General features: G+C 50.1%; 1 protein-coding gene and 1 long non-coding RNA gene across 3 annotated transcripts in view; one reads left to right on the forward strand and one right to left on the reverse strand.

Moving 5' to 3' along the window:
* Window positions 1–1,596: 1,596 nt before the first annotated feature.
* The window catches only part of ZNF469 (zinc finger protein 469), a 224,703-nt gene continuing 201,838 nt past the window's right edge, over window positions 1,597–24,461 (forward strand). For both annotated transcript variants that reach the window (XM_067019721.1, XM_067019722.1), the window contains exon 1: window positions 1,597–1,619. The gene's annotated coding sequence lies outside the window, so the exon portion shown is untranslated. The remainder of the gene's footprint in view (window positions 1,620–24,461) is intronic.
* Window positions 10,660–13,262, reverse strand: LOC136792974 (uncharacterized). Its single transcript, XR_010837635.1, has 3 exons — window positions 13,166–13,262; window positions 11,602–11,718; window positions 10,660–11,515 (listed from the first exon to the last, which is right to left on the reverse strand). It is a non-coding gene; the product is annotated as an uncharacterized lncRNA (long non-coding RNA).

Here is a 24,461-nt window from a genome sequence, read left to right on the forward strand (position 1 = left end):
GGCTCACAGTTCACCAGCTAGGGTTCAGTATTTATGTTTTTAAGGGAACTTCCCATGCAGTGAAATGCACAAACCTTAGGTGTACCATTCGCTGAGTTTTAACGTAAACAAACACCTGTGGACCCCTCCCTTGTCAGCACGTGGAATTTCCCATCCCCCCAGAAAGTGCCCCCACCCGGGTCAGTCCTTGCCTGCGCCCCGACGAGGCAGCCAAAGCCCTAATCTTTTCATCATTGACTAGTTTTGCCTGTTGCAGAACTTCATATAAACCAAGAGTCAGCTTTTTAAACTACCAGTCGGTACTGCCAGCTGGGTGAGGCGTTTTCAAGGGCTAGCCTCGGGGCACTGACAGATCTTTGTTTTCTCTGTGTATCGGGTTCTCCAGAGACACGGAACCCAGAGGATATCTATCATCTGTCCGTCAGTTACCTACCTAATCTGTCCATCTGCAGAGAGAGAGAAATTTATTTTTATTTTAACGATTGGGGGTTGGCAAGTCCAAAAGCTGTAGGGCAGGTCAACAGGCTGGAAACCCTGGCAGGGTGTCTGTTATAGTCACAAGGCAGAAGTTTGTTCTTCTCTGGGAAACCTCAGTTTTGGCTCCTAAGAGCTCCAACTGGTTGGATGGGGCCAGCCCACCTTACGAAGAGTAACCTCCCTTACTGGGAGCTGGCTGGTTGTAGGTGGTGAGCACGTCTGCCAAATTCACACCACCTTGATGCCGGCACTTGACCAAGCAACGCACACCATGCCCTCTCGCTGCGGGATGGTCTCCGTGTTGAGACCTCCCGCTCCGGACCTGGCTGAGAATTGGGAAGGCAGCTTCCTGTCCCAGAGACCCAACTGGAAGGGAGGAGCCAGGACCCTGGTCAAGAGTGTCACCAGCCGGTGGAGGGAGCCACGCGGGGCCGGGACCAGACTCAGGGGGTGGGCGGCGCCTGGGCCTCCCTACCCCAGCCCAGCCGCTGAGCGCGGCTGCCTGTCACCAGAGGGGTTCTCTGTGCTCCCCTCCTCCGCGATGGCTCCTCCCAAAAGATGGTCTGATTAAGTTTTAATGAGAATAATATTTGCTTCGAGGAAGGATGAATTCAGCCGTGTTTTTATATCAGCCAGATGTCAACTCTTTACCCCCTCCCTCCGCTGGGAATCTGGCAAAACTTGTGAAGCAGTCGGGCCCCAAAGATTCCCCTCCCCGGCCTCACCTCTCCCCACCACCAGCTTGAATTCTCAGGCCCCAGGGTGTTTCCGGGGAAAGGGAGCCACGTGGGGCTGATTCATCTGCACGGTACTCATCAAAATACAGTTCTGTGAGAGCTGATTGGTGCACGGATAGCCTTTCAAGTCTTTTTTATGAGCCTCTTACTGACCCTGTCGTCTGAGCCAAGGCTTAACAGAACCTCGACTTCAGAAGACTGGCGACTGGTCCGCAACTCAGAAGCTCTGGTGGTGAAGCAGGCACCAGACTTGGCTGAAAGTTTGTGCTGATTTTAGGCGGAGCAAAGCCAGGCAGCTGGGAAAGCCTAGACTTCAGCAAAGCTGTTCACTGTTTTCTTCCTTTCTGTTTTTCAGGCTAACAGCAAGCGCTGAGCCGTGAACCTGGAGACCTGCCGCAGCGACAGGTAGGGCTCGGCACTCGTCCCCGCCGCCGATCCGCGACGGCCCGGGGGGTGGCTGTGTTACCTTGCCCCCGCGTCCTTTTCGGTAGAGTGTTCTTCTGCCAAAGAGTGGGGTGTAGAGAAGTCACTTCGTGCATTTCTTGTCCCCAGAACTCAGTTGTTCACTCATTCATTCTCTTGTTCAGTAACCTTTATTGAACGCCTACTGTGTGATGAGCTGTGACAAGGGCCGGGCGTCGGCGTTGAGAAGGAGACACCGCGTGTGTCCTTCGCGGGGAGACGGGTCACCGCCAGGCAGACAGCTACGCGGGAGTGTGGCCGCCCCTCACGATGGAGGGAGAGACCCATGAACGCGAGACCGGAGCCTCCTCCGGCAGGCGGTGGGACGAGGGTCTGAAGCTGGAGAAGGAAGGGTGTGGGGGGGGGCGGGGAACAGAATGTGCAGGATCCCTGAGGCCCGGGAAGGACGTGCGGGAGGGCCGGCTGGGAGGGGGGTGAGAGGCTGAGGAGAGGAGCGTGGCTGTGTGCCAAGAGCAACGAGACGCTGCTGACACGGCTGCAGCGGGAGATGGACGTGGTCTGATGGGTGTTGCTGTTTAAGCCAGGTTTATCGGGACGTACTCGACATCGCTACAATCCACCCTTCTCACTGTGCCGTTCTGAGCGTGGACGAACGCGTCCAGTTGCAGAACCACCAGAGTCAACATACAGAACGCTCCCATCAACATCCCGTCACCCCCCCCCCGAATGCCCTTTGTAGTTGACCCTTCCCGTTGCCAGCCCCCGGCAGCCCCCGTCTGATTTCTGTCGCTGGAGATGAGTTTTGCCTTTTCCGGAACGTCCCCGAAGCGGCATGACCACACCTGCCCTTTGGGTCTGTCTGCTTTCACTGGTTGCAATGCGTCCGGCGGCCGCCCTGTCACAGCTGCTGGTCCTGTGCTCCGGGTGGCTGCTGGGTGGTTTCCTGGGATGCAGATGCATCCGTCCACCTGCCACAGACGTCTGGGCGGTTCTGGCTCTCGGGGCCGCGCCTACAGCTGGCAGGAGCCCTCGCCCTCGGGCTGGCGTCTCTGCCTGTCCCCCCCCGAGCGTCCAGCCGGCGCTGTGTGTGTATCCATCGGGATTTGTGGGTTGCACAGTGAGAGAGGTGTAAAGTGAGGAGCCGCCAGAGCACATTCCACAGCGGCTGCCCCGCAAGGCACCCCCGCCCCCGCCGCACCCAGGACCCCCGTGGCCTGGTTCTCGGTGTCCGTGAGCTTGGCCGTCCTGGTGGCCGTGCAGCGGCCCCTCGCCAGGGTTTTGGTGTGTGCTCCCCTCAGGACTGGTGCGTTGAGCATCTTCCCGTGGGCTTCCATGGCCTCGGATGGGGTTGGGGGGCACCAGCTGGGGGCCAGGGTCCGAGTCCCGGTCGCAGTTCAGCCGCCAGCTCGCCGTGTGACCTTGGGCGGCTGTGTGACCTTGGGCGGCCGTGTGACCTTGGGCGAGTCCCTTCCCCGCTTTTGCCTCATTTCCTATGCTGTTCGCTGGGGACAATGCCTCTCGGGGCTGTTGTGAGGATGGAGGCCAAGGTCACTGTGGGAGGGGGCTTGACAGCCACACGTCCATCGTGTGGTCGTCCTTATGACTGGTAACGGTGGTCCTATCCCAGTGTGGAGGCCGGCGTCACGGGGAGGCGGTTTTTCCGAAGCCCCCAGGGGGTCACCAGGTGGCCCCTGGAGGTCAGGCTCATCCTGTCTCGGGTGGGCTCACACATGCCTTCTCAAATTGGGTGAATAAGGGGACCCTTGGGTGTTGGAAGAAAATACTAAAACTTCCGTGGACTTGTGAATACCGTTCTTTTAAAATGTCGCTGTGACGGGCTTCCCTGGTGGCGCAGTGGCTGGGAGTCCCCCTGCCGATGCAGGGGACACGGGTTCGTGCCCCGGTCCGGGAGGATCCCACGTGCCGCGGAGCGGCTGGGCCCGTGAGCCGTGGCCGCTGAGCCTGCGCGTCCGGAGCCTGTGCTCCGCAACGGGAGAGGCCACAGCGGTGAGAGGCCCGCGTACCGCAAAAAAAAAAAAAATGTCGCTGTGTATACGTGTTGAACGGTATGGCCAATAATAGCGATCAGGTAGCACGTGTGTACACTTTCTAAACAAGCGGACAACGTTATTTACAAATGGAGACGTGCCATGAGAAGAGTCGAAAGACGTGTTCCAGAGCCGCGCTTCTTAACCAGGGGCACATTTGCCCACCAGGTAGGGGTGTCAGGTAAAATACAGAATGCCGGGCTAAATATGAATTTTGGAATTTTAGACGAACAAATAGGGTTTTTAAACAGTATGAGTGTATCCCCAATATCGCTTGGGACATACTCATACTAGAAGTTGTTCGTTGCTCATCTGAAATACAAATCGGACGGGGCGTCCTGCAGTTTTGTTTGCCGAATCTGGCGGCTCTGTCCCGAGGGGATACAAGGCAGTGTCTGGGGACGACTCTGCAGTTGCAGCTGAGGGGGCGCTGCTGGCGTCTCGTGGGAGGAGGGGTGCTGCTCGGCACGGCCCCTCCCAATGCAGACTGAGTTGCCCCACTTGTCGCTTGTGTCCAAACTGAGAATCTTCTCTGGGGGGGACCACTTGGTGGTGCTGGTGGCTCTCCTGGTCCTTGTCGCCCTTGGGGGAAGGGACTTTCCGCTGGCCGGGCTCCAGAAACTGGAGGAAGCGGGCTTCCCAGTGACAGTGTCCCCTGGCCAGCTCCCCACGTACGGTGTTCACGGAGAGGAAAGTCAAGACCCCTGAGATGGTCCTTGCGGGCCAAACAAGGCAAAGTTGATTTAGGAAGGTGATGGCCGTCGTGAGAAACTCAGTCCCTTTCCATTCTTTTCCTGTCTCTTTGTTTTTCAACGTAATTTCCTCCCAGAGCTCTCCGTCCACATGGTGTTGAAAGTCCAATAGGACGTTATTTTCCACTGAAGGCCATTCATTCCCTGCCTCTCTTCCCACCTTGAAACCCTCTTTCCCAGACGGGCTCACACTTCTCTCTGTTCGCTGTTTCTTCTGATTATTTTTCACTAACTCTAAGGAGTCCGCTTTTATTGCTACTTCCTGATCTTTCGCATTTTAAACACACCCTTTATCTCTCACGCACAACTCCGCCCCCCGCGCCCCCGGAGCCTCTTCCGCATCCGCATCCGCGTGGAGCTAAACGGTGACCCTTGGTTAAAGCAGTATTTAGCGTGTGGAGGGGTATGGACAGTGTCAGGCACGTTCCCATCGGGCTGCACGACGTGCTAGAGTCACATTTCTTTCCTGCAACAACGTTTTGTTTTCTCTGGGGTTAATAGACACTTCTCTCCTACAAGCTTAGTTTTCTGCGTCTGGTCCCCTGTTTCTTCTCCACGCCATCTGTGTCAACCCTAAGACTCTCTCCATGTGGTAAGCCCTGCGGATAGGTGACGGTTCCACTGTTCGAGGGGGTTTCCTCCCCCGCGCTTCTGTCCACCCTCAGCCACAGCTGGCAGCACTGTTTCTCCACGTCTCACATCTTGCCTTATCTTGGCGGTCACCTTCCCTTCCTAGCCTCTTGGGAAGCAGTGCACGGTGGGTAAGTTCTTAAGAACTTGTGTGTCTGGAAATGTCCTTATTCTGCCCTTACGCTCAATAACTCATCTGACTACAGAAGACTGGGTTTGAAATAATTTCCCTCCGAATGTTAAAGGGTATTGGGGTTGCCGTTGAACAACAGATGCCACGTGATTCCTGATCCTCTGTGACGTGTTTCATGCGTCTGGAAACTTCTAGGCCCCCTCCCTCCTGAAATCTCATGGTGTGAGGCTGCAGTGTGGGTCTCTTCTAGGAGCTGCCTGGGAACTTGGTGCAGTGTCTTTCACTATGAAGATTCCTGCCCCTCACTTCTGGGCAATTTTTTTTACTGTACCTTTAATTTAAAATAGTACTATTTTGCCTCCATCTTGTGTGTCCCGTAACGTCTACTGGTCAGGTCCTGGGCCTTTTGGGCTGGTCCTTTTATTCTCGTACCTCTTCTCCCTATTTTTAATCTCTCAATCTATCTCTTTCTCTTTAGCTGTTCACCTTTCTGGGAAACTTCCTCACACAATTTCTTCCTACTTTTCCATGATATTTTTGGTTTTGTTTTACGAATATATTTTAAATTTCCAAGATTTTCTTCTTATTATTTGAATCATTCTTCCTTTCTGATGGCACCCTGTTCTTCTTTCATCGATACACCATCTTTCCCTTACTGACAGTTATTAACTGTGCCTTCTCTGGAGCTTTCTTCTCCTCCCTGCCTTTTCTGTTTCCTGAGAGTTCTTTTTTCATTCTGCCTTCTTCTTTTTTCCCAGCCTTTGGGTTTGATCTCTGTCTTTGTTGTGAGGGTCTCCACTCAGTGTCCGGGGTCCACGGCTGACCTCCATTCTCAGAGTGGGTGTGAGCAGGACCACACGTTACTCTGAATTAAGCCAGGCTTGGTGAGGGCCTCCCGGGAGGGCAGTGACCCAGGAGCCAGTTGTTTCACAGGAGGATTCCCAAAGTCAGGATCTGTGCTCGCAGCTCCCCAGATGACCATTTCTCTGGAGGGGGTCCTCTGGCTTCCAGCTGCTGGCGAAGAGGCTGCTCGCCAGTGAGTGGGAGAAGGGGGTGCAGGTCTTGGGTGTGGCAGGCAGCCTGCAGCCTGGTGGTTGATTGATGGATTGAGGCAGCCAGCCGTCATCTTGACTTGTGCCTGGGTTCCCCAATTCAGGAACAGCCCCTGCCTTTGCCACGGTGGGAGAAGGATGGTCTCAGCCGATTGGGGGTGGAGAGGAAAGGGGACAGGGGTCCAACCAGGGCTCCTGCTCCCCATCTTAGCCCACACTCCCACCCTCAGGGACTCCTGGGGTCTTCACTTCCTGAGCCAGTGGCAAGTTCTCTATTTGAACAGGGCCTCCGTCTCGCTCAGGCTCCTCAACTCTGCTCTGCATCCCTGGGACCCCCCCCCATCCTTCTCTCCACTTGGTTTTCATCTTCTATCTGACGGTGTCCACCTCTGACCCCCGCTGCTTCTGGCGGGTGTGTGCCTTCTCTGCCTCTGCTCTCGTTCTGTTCTCGTTAAAGGGCAGAGAAAAATAGGGTGTGTTCTTTCGGCCACATTTAACTGGACGCTGCAGAATCTTTTTCAAAGTTTCCAATTATATCTAAGAGGACGTCTCAGTTAGGTATTAATATGCCTCTCATACCTCTCCAGAAGCTGCTGGTCTCTCTTTTTAATGAAGAATGAGAAGGTCCCAGGAAAGCAGGCACATCTGGCTAGAAGTGAATCATAGTGTATTATTTTCATGGGTCCCTGAGGGTTTTCTTTAAAAAGCAAATGATACTGATTTCTCATTGGTGGCCGTGACGTAAATTTCTTTTTAAAATACATTTAGATATTTTTAGAAATGATGTTAAAGAAACATGTTAAGTGAATAACAGGTAGGTATTGCGGAGATTTGGCAAACGTTTGAGGGAGGTACGTGAACAGCTGGTATTTGGGAACCACCTTGACCTGACGCTTGGCAGACCCAGGTTCACCCTAGCTCCACCCCTCGTGGCGGTGGGCCACCTGCCACCTGCTCCAGGATCCCTTTGAGAATGCAGTACGATATTGATGCGAAGTGCCGGCCTGGGGGCACCTAGAAGTGTGTGGAGCCCGCTTTCGATATTGCTGCCCTAGGTCTTGGTGACAAGTACCTGTCCCTGTGTCACTTTGGCTTCCAAAGCAGAACATCTGCCCTTGATTCTGCCAGGAAGACACATGCGGGGGTCATGCTCATAGTTTCTGCTTCACATACACACACCCAATAATAATAAAACACATTCCTAACTCCTATTCCAAGCGTGGTATCTCCATCATCTCTAATCAATATTGTCTTCAGTGTCAGCCTAGGAGAAAACGTTCAAGTCTGTGGTTAAATAAGGAAATTGCAGAGCGTTTGTAAACTGGTGTAAGACCCACAGCTGTCCTGCTTTGGGGAGAAATACCCTTTATCCTGAGATGGTATTTTTTTGCTGTTTCATGAAATGATAATGACAGTAGAGAAGAATGGACCTTAGGGGTTCTATTTAAAATGTGGAAATAAAAAATCAGCTCTACATTAGACCAAAAACCTCTTCTGAAAATGTTACTGACTTTTGGTTTTGGACATCTTCTTCTGGCCAGTGTGGGATAACAGGCATGGGAATTACTTTCCTGCTGTAAATGACCAGAAAGCTGGAGGGAATGTACCAAGCACAGCTCTCCTCGCACACTGGACACTAGACAGTGAAAGGGACAAACAAGGGCCCACGACTGCCCGAGCTCACTGTAGGGAAGGGAAGGGAAATAGAGGTGGTCTCACTGAGTGCAGGAGAGAGAGCTTGGAGTTCAGGGAAGCCAGATTAGCAAGACTTGGAGGGCAGAGTGCTGGGGCAGAGAGAGCTGCAGAGAGGCCCCACCAGGTCGTGGCTGATGTGTGCATGTATGTGAGGGAAGGACAGATGGCTGAGGATAGTTTGTGTTTACACCAGTCAGGATGGAAAGACCTTAGAATACACTGGGCATTAGTAGAACCCTCATGAGTATTTTCTGAATAATGGCAGTAAGTTAGTTTTAGCCGAAGTCTGTTCTGGACCCACCCTAATGACACTTGATAAAGAGGCTTCGGAAGAGTCTGACTAATTCCAAATAACTCAGAACTGCACACCGGAATAAAATCCAAGACCATTTAAAGGAACACCACAAGAACCAGAAAGCAACAGTGAACATTCACAATGTCTGGCATTCAACCAGAATGAACCATGCATGCAAAAACAGAAAATTCAGACCCAAAACCAGGGGGGAAAAAATCAGTCAATAGAAAAATACCCAGATGTGGCAGAGATGATGGAATTCTCAGACAAGGACGTTAAAACAGCTACTAAAAATATGTTCCATACATTCAAGAGGGAAGAGCAATAAACAATGAGAAGCAAAATGAAAGATATAAGAAAGTCACAATGGAACTTAGAGTTGAAAATGTAATATCCGAAATGAAAAATATGCTGGATAGAATTCACAGCAGAGTAAACACTGTAGATTTAAAGATCAGCAAGTTTGAAAACATAGAAACTATTCAAATTAGAACAGAGAGAAAAAAGACTTAAAAAACAAAATAATAGAACTGTGGTGACCTGTGGGGTAATGTCCAGTCATCTGTGTGTAATTGGAGTTCTAGAAGAGAAAGAGGCATGGACAAAACCTGTTTTGAGGAAATAATGGCCAAAAGCTTTCGGAATTTGATGGAAACTAGAAACCCACAGATCCAAGGAGCCAAATAAAGCCTGTTTTGAGTAAACACTGAGAAAGTCACATCAAGGCACATTATAAACAAATTGCTGAAAACCAATAATAAAAAGAGATCTTAGGGGCAGCCAGATAAAAATGACACATTGTGGACAGAGGAGCAGAACCAGGAGGGACAGCAGACTTCTTGCCAGAAACCATGCAAGCCAGAAAACAATGGGGAAGCATCTTTGAATTGCTAAGGGTGGTGGGCGGTGGGGTGCCTGTCAACAATGATTTTATTAGCTAGTGAAAACGCAGTTCACAATTGGAAGTAAAATAGAGACTATTTCAGGCAAACAAAAACTGATAGAATTCATTGTCAGCAAATCTGATTTACAAGAAGTGTTAAAGGGGGTTCTTCCAACAGAAAAACAAATGATCCCAGATTGAAATTTAGATCTACACAAAGCAGTGAAGTGACCCAGAAATAGTTGTTAAATAGGTAAATGTAAAAGATATTTTTCTAATTTTTACGTCTCCTGCAACGGTATTTCACTGTTTAAAACAAGAATAATAACAATGTATTTGGGGGTTTATAGTTTACAAGGAAGTAAAATCTGTGACAATAATAGCTCAAGGGATGGGAGGGGGACATAGGAGTATATTGTTGAGTGACTCTTACACCAAATGTGATGTGGAATAATATTACTTGAAGGTAGGTTGTGATCGGTTAAAGAGGTATATTATAACCTCTAGAATATCCAGTAAAAATAAAAAATTAAGGGGTAACTAATAAACCCATAGTGGGAATAAAGGAGAATCATTAAAATGAAACCCTTGATTAATCTAAAAGATGACATGACAATAAGAAAGAAAAACAAAGAACAGATGGGGCAAGTAGAAACCCAGAACAAGGAGGTGGATTTAAACCCAACTATATCATAATTACATTAAATGTAAATAGTCTAACATTCAAAATGAAGACAGAGATGCAAGGTAGGACAAAGAAGCAAGACCCAAGTAAATGCTGCCTACAAGAAGTGCAGTTTACATAGGAAGCCACAAATAGGTTAAAAGTAAGAGGATGGGAAAAGATGTACCTTGCTAACACTAACCAGTAGAAAACACAGTGACCGTACTAACACCAGACAAAGTAGATTTCACATCAAAGAGTATTTCCAGGGACATAGAAGTCCATTCATCGAGATAAAGGCGTCAATTCATCAAGAAGACACAAATGCTGAATGTGTATACCCCCAGTAACAGCTTCAAGATACATGAAATGAAAACTGATAGAGAAGAAAGGAGAAATCACAATTATTGCTGGCAGTTTCGATACCCTGGGCTTAGTCAGGGTTCAGCCAGAGGAGCAGAACCCGCAGGAGGTGTGTTTGTATCAAGAAGATGAAAAGTCCACTCACGCAGTTGTATAGGCTGCAATGCAAGTGTGACCGCAGGTTGACGTGGGTGCAGACACAGCCAACACTGTTGTTCGTGGGAGGAATTTCTTCTTTCCCTGGGGAAGCCTCAGCCCAGCTGTTAAGGTCTTCTGACTGATTAAGCCAGGCCCACCCGGATCATCTCCTTTACTTAAAGTCCACTGATTAGGGACTGTAATCACATCTGCAAAATCCCTTCCCAGCAGCACCCAGATGAGTGTTTGACTGGGTAACTGGAGACCATATCCCAGCAAAGCAGACACATCAGGAAGCATCACCACCCTCCTTCCCTCAACAAATGGGGGAACAAGTAGAAAATCAGTGATGACACAGAGCCCTTGAAAAACGTTCTCAGTTAACTTTACCTAATTGGCATTTACAGAACATTCCACCCAACCGCGGTAGAACACACATGGAAGATTCATCCAGATGGACTACATTCTGGACCGTAAAATAGATCTCAGTAAATTTAAGAAGATTAAAACCCTTCAAAGTATGTTTTCTGATCACGAGGGGATTAATTTCAAAGAGGTCAGGAGAATTCTCCAAGACCAGGCAGCTGGTAAGTGGTGGAGCTAGGATTTCAACAGAGCTCTTCTTGCCTTTGAAAGATGCACCCACTTCCTGCTATGCCTCCCTGACTCCCGGGGTTGAGCAGGTCTGCGCCTGGTGGGCTAGAGATGTCTGGCACCTGGCTCCAGTTGCATCTTGTCTAATGCTTACAGTTGCTGGTGATCCTGTGTTATTAGGACCAGCCTGTGCAAACGCTCGTGAATTCAGGCTCACATCCGTCGTCACGAAGGGCCTCATGTGCTCCACCCCTGGGTGCTTCTGTCTTCGGAGATGCCAGGGTGAACTGACGCGGCTGGCGTTTCTCTCTGAGGACCCAGAGATGCAGCAGAGAGAACATGATGAATTGGACCTGGGCCATCAAGGGAGCTGGCTGGGGAGCCGGTGTCCTGTCAGTCAAGGCACAGAGGCGCCGGAGAAGGAGATCTGTCCTGGGACACCGAGGAGCAAGCCCAGGCCCGTCCAGTACCCTCCAGACCCTGCCAGAACCCTCTCCGGCAGAACTCGGGGTGGTGGAGGTGGTGGTGCCCTGGGTCAGTGCAGTGGGCTTCACACATCGCCCTCTCTCCCACTGAGTAATAGAGCAGGTCCTGCTCCAAAACGTCTTGAACTTGGAACTCAAAACAACAGCTGAGAGAAAACTGTAATTCAAAAAGATACGTGTACCACAGTGTTCACTGCAGCACTGTTTACAATTGCCAGGACGTGGAAGCAACCTAAATGTCCATCGACAGATGAATAGATAAGATGTGGCACATAGATACAATGGAATATTACTCAGCCGTCAAAAAGAACGGAACAGTTATTTGTAGAGAGGTGGATGGACCTAGAGTCTGTGATACAGAGAGAAGTAAGTCAGACAGAGAAAAACAAATACCGTATGCTAACGCCTATATATAGAATTTTAAAAAGCGGTACTGATGAACCTAGGGGCAGGGCGGGAGTGAAGACGCAAATGTAGAGAACAGACTTGAGGGCACTGGGTGGGAAGGGGAAGCTGGGACGAAGTGAGAGAGCGGCAGGGACATATACACACTACCAAGTGTAAAATAGAGAGCTAGTGGGAAGCAGCCGCACAGCACAGGGAGATCAGCTCGGTGCTCTGTGACCACCTAGAGGGGCGGGACAGGGAGGGTGGGAGGGAGGGAGACGCAAGAGGCAGGGGTTATGGGGACATGTGTATTCGTATAACTGATTCACTTTGTTGTACAGCAGAAACTGACACAACATTGTAAAGCATTTATAGTCCAATAAAGATATGGGGGGAAAAAAAGACAGCTGAGGGAGATATTAGTATTAAGGTGGGCACATTTTTTATCTTTATCACTGCGTCTCTGTCCCCTGGCGGGCTTCTCAGCTGCAGGTCGTTCCAGGCCTGTCAGCCCAAAGGCCATCTGAGCATCTCTCGCAACTCGCACATGACCAGCACATCATCTTGCATACTCGTCTGCTTTTGTAGTAAGTTTGGGTAGAAAGCGGCTTTGGAAAAAAGAGTCAATTAAATCCAAAGAGATATTAATTATGTGAAATGCGCATGTGAACCGTGGATGGTGAAATGACGGGTTCTCATGCTTGGCCCTAAAAGCTTTGGCAGAATGGGGGTGCGGCTCATTCCCACGTGGCAAAGAAGTTCCAATTTTGGAACCCGGCACGCTTTTCCGAGGCCATAGAAATGGTAAAGCAAAGGAGAGGCCTTCCTGTACTTATCTGGTGATTGACGGGTGATAATGTTTTATTGGAGCCGAAACATTTCCAGACTAATTTATTCCTTCACTGCTCTGGGTTAAAAGGGGTGGGGGGGGGTGAGTTCCAGGGAGAGAAGGAGAAGATGGGAGTGCATTAAGGGGGGCCAAGCTGAACGTGTCTGCCAAACCACACATACCCAACTTTCGTAACTAAAACGAAACGTTGAATTAATCACAACAGATTAAAACACTGTTTATTGAGGAACGGAGGGGCCCAACGTTTTGTAACGTGGGGAACTTCCTCTGTCCCTCCTGTTCTTCTCTCCCCTCTCCCAGCCTCCCTCCCCACTGGCAGATGAACTTGTTTTCCTTGCCACGTGAGTCCATCGAAGTCAGAGCACTGCCTCGGCAGGAAGCAACATATTCTATAGCTACCCTGGGAGCGGGGAGGTGCCCGTTCCCCTTCCTGGCACTTGGCGTCCCAGGCGGCCTGGGCATGTGCCCTCACACCCCGCTTCCCCTCCTCCTGCCAAGGCCAGTCCCTGTCAGGACGCAGCCAGGCTTTTTTTATTGCAGCAAAGTGAAACTCACTCACCGAATTCTTTCCACTTTTAAAACACTGCCTGGCTCACTTCTTGTGGAGGCCGTGTTGACTCTTGTGATCCACAGCGTCTGAAGGCTCCCCGGTCTGTAACGTCGGCCACGGGGGAGTGTGACGCTTTATCCTCTCTCCTAGGAGTCTTGTGACTTATCAATCCTATTCCAGTGACTGAACTCTCGAGGCCACCCCCCCGCCCCCTCCCTCTGTCACGTGATGCAGAATTGGAGTTGGGAGGGGAGGACCGGCCCCAGGCGTGGGGGGTGGGTGGCAGCTGGGAGGATAGAGGGGGAAGGTTTGGGGGGGCTCTGGTAAGGGGGGCCTCGGGGGTTGGGCTGTGAGAATTGGGGGACAGGAGGGAAGGGGCGCCGCAGGTTATGAACTGGGCTCTGAAGGCTGGGGTGACAGGAGCCGTGCCCCTCAGCGGCATGTGCTCCGCTGACACACCGGGCCCTTCCCGAGGGCGCTGATGCAGACGAGGAGCGTCACTGCCTTCTTCTGACCCTCATTTTGCCACCAAAGGGCGGGGCGTGAGGTGAACTCTTGTCATCACCCTGCCTGTTTTCAGTATACCCTGGACTCTGTCTTTAAAGGAGGTGTTCAGACTTGCTGTGTTGGAAAAGCAGAAAAAAAAAAAAAATCATGCTTTTGTAAAACAAGCATTCATTGGCTGACAGATATTTTGGGTAGACTGAGGTTTCCCCACGTTAGGTGTGCTTGAAGAGGAGACGGACCACGTCAGGGGAAAAGGAGGAGAGAGATTCACTCCTTCATTAAAGGCAATCATTGGGTTAGAATTGCAGTCTCGCCTTGGGCAAAGAGAGGGTGCTGAGCGCTGTCACCGGGGGATGCCCTTTCTCTTTCACAGCCAGGGGTCCTGGGTTCCCACAGACCCACTGGATCAGACGACTTAACGGGCCATCAGAGTTTTTCCTTTAAACCCCAACCCACCTCTCCCCATCCTCCCAGTATGGATATATCATCATTCGAGTTAAGTTGATAGCCTGTGTCAGTGGTTTTGTTTACAGCAGTGATTCTTGTGGTGGGGGGTGGCTCCAGACCAAGAGCACCAGCATCACCTGGGGACTCGTTAGAAACGCAGATTCTCAGGCCCAGCCCCACATCTGCTGAGTCAGAAACTCTAGAGGGAGGGGCCAGGCCATCTGCCTTTTAGTAAGCCCTCCATGTGATTCTGACACAGTTTGAGAACCTCTGGCCTTTGGAACTGTGCACTTTAAATGGGTGAATTTTATGCTCAGTAAAGATTTCAAACACACACACAAAAACAGACCATGTGAAACAAAAATTATAGTGCTGTTCTTTGGGGTTTATAGCTGGTCAAAGTAAATATATGACAACAATAGCACAAAGGATGGAAAGAGGAAATGAGAACATATATATTGTTGTAAAGTTATTTCACTATATGTGAAGTGGTTTAATATTATCTGGACAGACTTTAATACATTAAAGTTATATATTTTAAGCCCTGTTGCAACCACTAAAAACTAAAAGGAGAGGTATAATCAACAAGGTTTTCGCAATGGAACCATAAAAAATACTCAATCCAATAGAAGGAGGAAAATAGTGGCAAAAATTTAAAAGGAACAGATTAAGACAAATTGGAAAATTAATAGTAAGATGATAGATTTAAATTCAGTTTTCCAATGAAAAGATAGAGATAAGATTGTGTAGAAAATAAGACGCAAATATATGTTCTCTCAAAAAAATTTTTTAACATTAAAACATAAGTGGATTGAAAGTAAACAGACAGAGAAAGTCACACCATGAAAATGCAAATCAAAAGAAAACTGGGGTAAAAGATACTAACATCATACAGAGTAGACATCAGAACAAGGAAAATTACCAGGGATGATCAGGGACATTTTATAGTAATAAAAGTGTCATTCTGGGGACCTCCCTGGTGGCGCAGTGGTTAAGAATCCACCTGCCAATGCAGGGGACACAGTTCGATCCCTGGTCTGGAAAGATCCCACATGCCGCGGAGGAACTAAGCCCAGGAGCCACAACTACTGAGCCTGCGCTCTAGAGCCCGCGAGCCACAACTACTGAAGCCTGTATGCCTAGAGCCCGCTCTCTGCAGCAAGAGAAGCCACCACAATGAGAAACCCGTGCACTGCAATAAAGAGTAGCCCCCTCTCGCCACAACCAGAGAAAGCCTGCACCCAGCAACGAAGACCCAACGTAGCCAAAAAAAAAAAAAAAAAAGTGTCATTCTGCAGGAAGACAGAACACTGTAAATGTGCCCTCATCTACAAATGAAACAAAAATTAAAGTAGAATTAGAAAAATCCACAAATATAGTTGGAAACTTCAGTATGCCTCTCTGTAAGTTATGGAGCAAGTAGAAAATCAGTAAGGATGTAGAAATCTTAATCATAATATCATCTAAGTTGATCTACTTGACATTTATTGGACAATTTTCCCAGTATCAGCAGAGTACACATTTTTTTTACAAGTGCATATGGAGCATTCACAAAGTATGCTGGGCCATAAAACAAATCTTAACAAATTTAAAAGAAGTGAAATTATATGAAGTATATTATCTGGCCACAACAGAATTAAACTAAAAATCAATAATATGTAACTCCAAATATTGGAAATTAAACAACATGCTTTTTAAGTAACCTACGGGTCAAAAAATCAAGAGAAATTAGAAAATAATTTAGTTGAACAAAAAAGAAAGCACAGGGCTCCCCTGGTGGCGCAGTGGTTGAGAGTCCGCCTGCCGACGCAGGGGACACGGGTTCGTGCCCCGGTCCGGGAAGATCCCACATGCCGCGGAGCAGCTGGGCCCGTGAGCCGTGGCCGCTGAGCCTGCGCGTCCGGAGCCTGTGCTCCGCAACGGGAGAGGCCACAGCAGTGAGAGGCCCGCGTACCGCAAAAAAAAAAAAAAGAAAGCACAGGACTTCCCTGGTGGTCCAGTGGTTAAGAATCTGCCTTCCAATACAGGGGATGTGGGTTCAATCCCTGGTCAGGGAACTAATATCCCACATGCTGCAGGGCAACTGAGTCTGCATGCTCTAGAGCCCAGACACCACAACTAAGATCTGAGACAGCCAAATAAATAAATAAATAGATAGATGGTTATACGTATAGATCAAAGAAAGCACAACATATGACAATTTATAGGATGATATTTATAGGATGATGCTGGTAAGGCAGTACTTAGAGGGAAAATTATATAGCATTAGATGTACCAGTTGGTAAAGAAGAAGTTGTCAAAGCAATAATCTAAGCTTCCACCCTTCAGAGCCTTGAAAAAGGAAGAACACAATAAATCTAAAGTAAGCAGAAGAAAGGAAACTATAAAGATAAGAATGGAAATCAATGAACTTGGAAACAGAAAAATAGTAGAGGAAAATCAAGAAAATCAAAAGCTGGTTTTTTGAGCAAAACAACCATTGAAAAGCCTTAGCCAGACTGATCACGTTAAAAAGAGAGCAGTCACAAATACCAATATCCAAAATGAAAGAGGGACATCACTACAGATCCTACAGACATAAACTGCAATAGTAAGGCACACAATAAGAGACTATTAACCTTTATGACAATAAATTTAATAATATACATATAATGAACAAATTTCTCAAATGACACACACTATTAAAGGTCACTAAAGGAGAATTAGATAACACACACAGCTCTCTATATAATATAAAATTTGAATTTGCACTTAAACATTTTCCTACAAAAATAAACTCCAGGCCCAGATAGCTGGTAGCTGGTGAATTCTACCAAATATTTAAGATATAAACAATTCCAGTTCTACACAAACTGTTCCAGAAAATAGGAGATGAGGGAACACTTCCCAACTCAATTTACAAGCCCAGAATAACCCTGATACCAAAACCAGACAAAGGTATTGCAAGTAAAGAAGACTACAGACCAATATCCCTCATAATTATAGACTCAAAAATTCTTAGCAAAATTTGAGCAGATCAAATCCAACAACATATAAAAAGAGTGACACATCACGACCATTTCTGTTTACCTTAGGAATGCAAGGTTAATTCACCATTTTAAAACAAATGAATGTAATTCATCATATCAATGGTCTAAAAGAGAAAAACCATATATGATCACCTCAATATATACAGAAAAGGCATTTAGCAAAATTCAGTATCCATTATTGATTTGTAAAAAAAAAAAAAAAACAACTGTGGTAATAGGAGTAGAAGAGAACCTCAGGCTCTGATAATAATGGACAAATAATGAACATCCATGAAAAACGTGTAGCTCACATCACACTTCACAGTGAAAGACTGAAGACTTCTTCCTAAGATTAGAGACAAGGTAGGATGTCTGCTCTTGTCACTTCTATTTGGCATTGGGCTGGAGTTTCCAGCCAGTGAAGTCACTCCAAAAAAAAGGAAAGGGCATTCAAATTGGAAATAAGAAATAAAATCACCTTTATGTGTAATTCAACATGATCATCTATGTAGAAAATCCCAAATGATCTGCCAAAAAAAAAAAAGTTCAAGAGCTAACAAATTTAACAAGGTTGCTGGACACAAAGTCAATATATAAAAATTAATTGTATTTTTATATACTAGAAATGGACAATTGGAAATTGAATTTAAAAGGCAATACTATTTACAGTAACATCACACAGTTGAAATTCTTCATTGTAATCTTACAAAATATGTTCAAGGTTTTTTGTGGGGTTTTTTTGCGGTACGCGGGCCTCTCACTGTCGTGGCCTCTCCCGTCACGGAGCACAGGCTCCAGACGCGCAGACCCAGCGGCCATGGCCCACGGGCCCAGCCGCTCCGCGGCATGCGGGATCCCCCCGGACCGGGGCACGAGCCCGTGTCCCCTGCATCGGCAGGCGGACTCTCAGCCACTGCGCCACCAGGGAAGCCCCATGTTCAAGGTTTGTATGCTAAAAACTACAAAACATTGATGGAAAAAAATATGAGAAGACCTAAATAATTGGAGAGCTATACCATGTCCATGGATTGGAAGACTCAGTTTTGTTAAGATACCAATTCCCCCCAAACTGATCTCTCGATTCAGTGCAATTCCAATCAAAATCTCACCAGACTTATTTTGGTAGACATTGGCAAGCTAATTCTAACACTTAACGTGGAAATGTAAAGGAACTTAAATAGCTGAAACAATTTTGAAAAAGGAAAACAAAGTTGCAGGACACACTATATGATTTTAAGACCTACTATAATGCCTCTGTAATTAAGACAGTCTGACATTGTCATAAAGATTGACATGTAAATCAACAAAACAGAATAAAGTCCAGAAATAGACCCCACATACAGATGGTCAATAGATTTTTCAGCAAAGGTGCCCATATAATTCAATGGAATAAAGACAGTCTTTTCAACAAATGGTACTGGAACAACTGGATATTAATATGCAAAAAAGAGAGAAATAAACCTTGACTTAGATCTTGCCAATATACAGAATTCAACTTACAAAGGTCATAGATCTAAAGGTAAAATTTTAGAACCGTAAAACATGTAGAAGAGAACAGAAACAAATCTCTGTGATAATTTGTTAGGCAAAGACTCTTCGGATACCCAAAAATGACCACAAAAGATAATCGAACTTTATCAAAGTTAAAATCTGCTTTTAAAAGACACATTCAAGGAAACGAAAAGCCACAAACTAGGAAGAAGTATTTGCAAAGCAATCTGACAGAGGACTTGTAGCCAGAATACTGAACTCTTATGACTCAATACTAAGACAAATAATCCAATAAGAAGCAGGGAAAAGATTTGAGATAATACATGAAGTAATATACAAAAAGATACTCAACATCACTAGTCATTAGGGAAATCGAAATTAAAACCACTGTGGATTACCACTAGACACCTACTAGAGTGGCTAAAATAAGAAACTTTTAAAAAAGGAAAGGTGAAGAAAATGAGACTGTACCAAGCGCCGACGGGCGTGTGGTGCAACAGGAATGGCCCACCTTACTGGTGGCACAGTCTTTGACAGTTTCCTACGTAGTTAGAGTACCCTTTACATAGGATCCAGCAATTCTGCTTCTTGGTGTCTACTGGGGAGAAATGAAAACCTCCATTCCTACAAAGTCTGCGCACAGACGTTTTTAACAGCTTCGTTCATAGTAGCCAAGGACTGGAACCAACCCAAGTGCTTGTCAGCTGGTGCCCAGACGGACATGCAGTGTTGCGTCCATACAACGGAAGCTACTCTGAAATAAGGAGGAACAGGATGCTAATACGACCACATGGGCCTCAGGAGTATTGTAGTAAGTGGACGAGACCAGACTCAAAGGCTGCGTGCTGTGGAATTCCACATACAGAACGTTTCAGAACAGTGAAACCGCAGGGACAGAGAAGAGAGCGGTGGTTGCCTGGGGCCAGCTCTAGGTGAGGGGCCGTCTATTACGGGACCAGTGTTTTGTGTCTCTGTGGCCGGGCAGGGATGGCCTCGTCAGAAACACCTGTCAGGCCATCCAGCTGCACGTCTGAAAGGGGGGAAATTTACTGTATGTAAATTATGCCTCAGGAAGCCAGAACTTAATTAAAATGTGTAAAGCCATCAGCACAGGACCTGCCAAATGTAGCAGGTGCTCAATTAAAAGGGGGTCCCATCATGGCAGCCCACCTGTCTGTTTGGGGGGACAGGAGAGACGTCCCATGGCAGGAGGGGACCCTGTGGGCTTGGACGCGAGGAGGTGTTCCAGGCAGAGGGGGAGCCCCTCCAGAGGCACGAGGGAAGGAGCAGCTTGGTTGGGAGCAGCTGGGCAGCAGAGGCAAAGTTTCTGGCACAGACCCGTCTCCCTGCTCCTTCCTGCCTTGGCCTCTCCAGGGGCTCAGGGAGGTGAGGCTGGCCCACCCGCCTCTGCCCTTGCCCAGTGACACGTGCCTCACTGGCTCCACGCAGCTGCCTTCGGTATCTGTTTAACCGGGTACCGTTTGGACACAGAGACCGAGGTCAAACCGGGAGATGCCAGCCCCCAACTCCCCCCGGGCGCTCATACTTCTGCCTGGAGCCGTCCTTCCCGTCCCATGTGCCTGAGGACGCCTTCCTTCCCACCTGGCCCCTTCCCCTCTTCTGCTTCTACGAGGCCGAATGAAGTGCTGAGGGCAGAAGGGGCCCAGCTTGTGAGGCTCTCTTTGGGGGCTTTCCAGCACGGGGGTCAGAGGTCCGCAGCATTTGGGAAGGAGCCCGGACGTTTGAGGGTTTACCCCAGCTGACTTTGCCCCGACAGCTCACCCGTAGGTAAGCAAACTCGTTTTCCCGAAGAGGCCCACACTCTCGTCCCGCTCCTGCCCGGCTCTTGGGCACACGGGCAGGGGTGCCACGTGGCACATGTGGCTCACCCTTGTAGTGCCACTGTGCCAGGTGCAGCCGTAGAGGAAGGCTTAGTGGAGACTGGGGGCCGGGACAAGAAATGGTGAAGGGAACCGAGGCAGGCGGTGACCGGAAACCGGCTGACCAAGTGACGGGGGTGCCGGGAGAGCAGATGCGAGCAAGCCGGTGTTTGAGTAGCCCCGACTGCGTGCAGGCGAGGCGGACACGCAGGGGCTCCGAGTTGGCAGATACCTGTCCTGGCCTCGTGTCCACGGCCGGGAAGACCCCCTCCCGGGTGGCAGCGCCGCCTTCCCCCAAAGGGAGGGCCGCACGTCTCCGACCAATTCCGCAGTCCTTAACATGGCTCCGCCAGAAGCAGGCCTGCTCCCCGGGCCCTGCTGGGGTGGCCCCGCAGCCTGGCGTGTCCCCGGCCCGGCAGCGTCGGGGCAGAGGGCCCAGATCTCCCAGTGACGCGGGGAGGGCGCTGCTGGAGGCACAGCAGGGCCGCCGGCCCGCCTGCCGCTGGAAGATCCCTCTGGAAAGTGGGAGGGAACCAGCTATCTTACGTATTCTTTCTGCCATGCCCCTGAAGGCGCAGCCAACTCGAAAGCTATCTTAGGAGGGGACTGGAAAGAAAAAAGCAACTTTTCTTGGCCTCGTGGTCTCGGTTTCCTCTGCTTTTGGCGTTGGGGCCGTTTGCTCTCTGATCACTGCTGAGCAGTGGTGCTGCGCAGCGGGCGGGGGCCCCACGCCCCGCGCCCCGTCACCTCCCCGTCTCAGCTTGCGGGCACCTCTCAAGTCTGCAATAACGCGCCACTGTTTACACAAGCAAAAAGACATGGCGAGGAGAGAAACAACTCCGGGACCGCAAAGCCGGCCTTCACGAGCGTGTGGAAGGTGCCAGAGGCATTAGGCCCCCCTGTGCTGTTCCCGTAACCTTGTCATCAAGCAAGCGCTGCTGACGGCTGTGTTCCGAGGACGGCCCCTCGCTGGCCCTCGGCTCCTGCCTGCCTTGGCTGGGCTTGTGCCGGGACGCGGGCACGAGTACACCCAGGAAACACGCTCATGTAAGCAAACGTACACACGCTGCTGCGCGCACCAGACACGCCCACAGACGCGTGGAGCCACACGCACGCTCCCTGGGGGGAGTGAGACAACACGAGTATCCTGAACTCTTCGAAGTCGCGCCACCTAGAAAGTAGACGCTGTGCGGTTGCTCTTTGTTATTCTGGCGACGATGACGGGGTCAGTATCTTCGATTCTGGGGCTCCAGGAGGAGGAGTCCAGCCTGGCCCAGTGACCTTCCTCCTGGGAGGACCAGCTGCGCCTCCAGGCCCCCACATCCAAGGGCGTCTCTTTCCCGCTGGGACGCTGCATTTGTCAAACTGGGTCATGCTGACGGGTATGCAAACTTGGCCTCTTTATCCCCTTTCCTTATAAGTCAGCCCGTAATGGGAGGCTTCGCCAGAAGCCTCTGGAAACAAGAGCTGCTCTTCCCCAGCCAGCCCGGGTAGCGAGCGTGGAGGGTCTGGGCTGCCCCACCCGCAGGCCCCACTCCACGTGTTTGCGGGGAGGTGAGCCAGGCTCGGGTCACATGCTGCAGAGTTGTTTTTGGCACCAGCCTGTTCTGCCGGAGAGCACCAGAGGGGCTGAGGAGTCAGACGATAGCTCTAAACAATAAGTACGAGCCCCAGCAGCCCCGAAATGTGGCAGCGCCCCCCCTTTGCCCAAGAAGAGGTAGCTCAGTCAGATGGCATCGGCTGCTCAAATGCGCCGGCCCGGGTGAGGGAGCTGCTGGGAGGTGGATGGAGGGAACGCACTGCCCTCGCTGGAGGGTCGGCCCGCCCGGGGCTGGTCGGGCTGGCGGTGCATTGGCCAAAGGATTCGAGGAAGCAGCCCGTGACCGAGCGGAGGGTGGGTTCCGGAGTAGCTGCTGCTCAGACGGACCCTCGGGGACCCTGGACTTTGGACGGTCCACGTGAGTTTGGACTGCCCAGGGTAGGGAGGGGGTCCTGGGGGGTGGCAGGGTATGGGGAGTGCCCTCCGTTCGCAGGAGGAGCGGGTGGGAGTTTGGCCCGCGGTCAGCTCCCGCTGAGGCCCCGCCACGTTCCCGCGAGAGGCGGCTGGGGGTCCAGCGCTCCTGGTGGGAAAGCCCTTGAACGTGGAGCGGTGTGGATGCCCGGCGTTGCCCACGAAAGACCCTCAAAGCTGACGGCCTCTCCCGTCTTGCTGGGGTCCCCAGAACCCCCAGCACCCTCTGTGCCCACGGTGCAGGCTCGTGTTCAACCCAAGAACCCACACGTTCTATTAATAACCAAGTTCTCCTTGATAAAATTGGAAAATCTCCTGCAGGTCTTCTAAATGCAGCAATTCACAGCCTCTCTGTAATTAGAACAAGGCTAGATTATGCCGATTAGAATAATAAAGGAAAGCCTGCCTCACTCTGTGGATAATGCTTTTTGTGGAGACAGATTATGAATCACGACCCTGACAACGTCCCCCCCCCCAGAGTTTATTTAGGGGTTTTTTGACTTGAAGAAGGCTCTGTAAATTGAACCTCAGAAATGCTGAGCAAATCCCAAATGTGGTTTATAGAAGAAGTTTGAAGTAGTCCAACTTAATTCCAGATTGCCTGCATTTTTTTTTTTTTTACATCTGTGAAATCAAAACCAGACAGATGCGTTATTAAAACGCAGTGCCTAATGCTAATTTTTTTCCCATGGCTAGTGTAATGGGTCCCAAGTTTTTCAGTTTCTCTGAGTGTTTATCTTGGAGTGGCTCGAATCTCCTCCATCCTCTTTCTCCTCCTCCCGTGGCGTCCCCGGTCTCTCTTCCCCCTAGCAGGGTCTCAGGAAGCAGCCTGGGCAGGGAGGCAGGGGGTAGGGGCAGCCGCTGGGGTCTGTTTCCCAGACCCTCCTGCTGGGATCCCGGCCTCCAGCCTGCTGGGCTCTGCCCCTCCCACCATTTCTCCTTCCGTGACCCCATTTCCAACTCTGGAACTCTGGTCTGGCCCTAAGCTGTGTTTCACACTCACTGTTTCCGAGCAAACCATGAGCAGTCATGACACACACCCCGCCCCACTTTTGCCCAGGCTGCTGTCCCACCCGAGCGCCTACCTTATTAGCCTGAGAATGCGCCCTTCCCCCATCCTCCCAGTGTCTGTTCCTGTTTCCGCAATTCCGCGCGACATCTCGACCTCACCCCGAACACCGCAACTGGCTCCCTCCCCCGAGGTCCCATGTCACTCTGCAGGGTCTGTGACATCGTGGGAGACTGTCTGTTGTCGTCCTGAGCGCTGACTCCCGGGATTGCCCCAGCTGCTGTGTTGAGAAGGATTCTGAGGCCGTGTGAGTTGATAGGACACTGCATGCTTCTTTAACGATGTCATCGTGTGCAGGAAGGAGGAGGTGGCAGCTCGTGGCAGCTCCCGGGCAGGCGTCTGCTGAACATGGTCTGGATCCCTTGGCGCTGGAACCTGCCAGAGCACCAGCACCCCTGGAGGCTCGTTCAGCGCGGATCCCAGTCCCAGAGCTTCTGGTTCAGGAGGTGGGACACTGATGCTTGTCCTGGGCTGGCAGCCTCAGCCTTCCCAGGAACCCTGTTCGAAACGCAGACCCTCATCCTGCCCAGACCTACTGTGCAGAAGAGTCTACATTTAAAAAGATCCCCAGGTGGCTCCTGTGTCTACCGGAGTGTGAGGAGTGCTGGCTTAGCCTCTCAGCTCCCTGGAGCAGCGACCCCATGTCCCGTGTCTCTAGCAGCCTTTGCACATGCTTGTGGGACGGACGCCCCATAAGCCAGGTGTTGTCTCACTTCCCCATTTGAAAAGGAAGACCCTTCTTTCCCGAACCTCGTCCCCAGTGAGGGGAAGATGCTCTAGTAAAACCCTGAAGGGCGGGCTTCCCTGGTGGCACAGTGGTTAAGAATCCGCCTGCCAATGCCGGGGACACGGGTTCGAGCCCCGGTCCGGGAAGATCCCACGTGCCGCGGAG

Source organism: Kogia breviceps, chromosome 18, assembly GCF_026419965.1.
Source record: "Kogia breviceps isolate mKogBre1 chromosome 18, mKogBre1 haplotype 1, whole genome shotgun sequence".
Classification (NCBI taxonomy): Eukaryota; Metazoa; Chordata; class Mammalia; order Artiodactyla; family Physeteridae; genus Kogia; species Kogia breviceps.